Here is a 714-nt window from a genome sequence, read left to right as displayed (position 1 = left end):
TCTTTAGCAACCTTATCCTATAAAATCATTGAATTTGTGCCTATGGACAAGAGAGGAGGGGACCGTGAGAAGCGGTTGTTACAATTAGAAACTCAATGGATTAATAGATTGAATACGGTTACTCCTTTTGGACTAAACGAGACTCTTTATTTTTCTTGTTTTTTGTGAGCTCCATATTATCTTCTAGATTCATGCCTTCATGTGACCGTTCAGTCCTATTTCATAATGTGCACATATGTATGCAATTATATATTTTTTTACCAGTTGGATTATTCCAGGACACGTACAGGGATGGATACAAAAACATAATATCCTCTTGTCTATCACTGTGTAGCCCTGGGGGAGATGTTGTATTTTGTTACAACCATACCACACTGGTCTTGCCCAATCCCAGCTGAACTTGGAAGATAAGCAGTGTTGGGCCTGACTAGTACTTGAATGGGAGACCTTCAGGGAAGATCCGGTGTTGTAAGCACTACTTAGAAGTAGGGGTGAGCAGGTTCGGATTTCTGAAATCCGAACCCCCCCGAGCCCCCCCGATCCGAGGCAGATCCGAGTCAGGCTCGACTTTTCCCGCCTGACTCGGATCTGAAATCGAGGCAAAACGTCATCATCCCGCCTTCCGAGTCTCGCTGGTTTTGGAACCTATATAAGGTACCCGCGTCGGCGCCATTTTCTCACTCGGCTGTGGACAGTGAAGAGGGAGGGTGGGAG

General features: G+C 45.5%; 1 pseudogene; it reads left to right on the top strand.

The window, feature by feature from the left end:
• Window positions 1–356: 356 nt before the first annotated feature.
• On the top strand, window positions 357–475 carry LOC148517775 (5S ribosomal RNA; annotated as a pseudogene).
• Window positions 476–714: the final 239 nt, after the last annotated feature.

The sequence above is a fragment of the Taudactylus pleione genome, unplaced genomic scaffold, assembly GCF_031769625.1.
Source record: "Taudactylus pleione unplaced genomic scaffold, aTauple2 ptg000211l, whole genome shotgun sequence".
NCBI lineage: Eukaryota > Metazoa > Chordata > Amphibia > Anura > Myobatrachidae > Taudactylus > Taudactylus pleione.
Note: the sequence above shows the minus strand (reverse complement) of the source record. Positions and strands in the feature narration are given on the sequence as shown.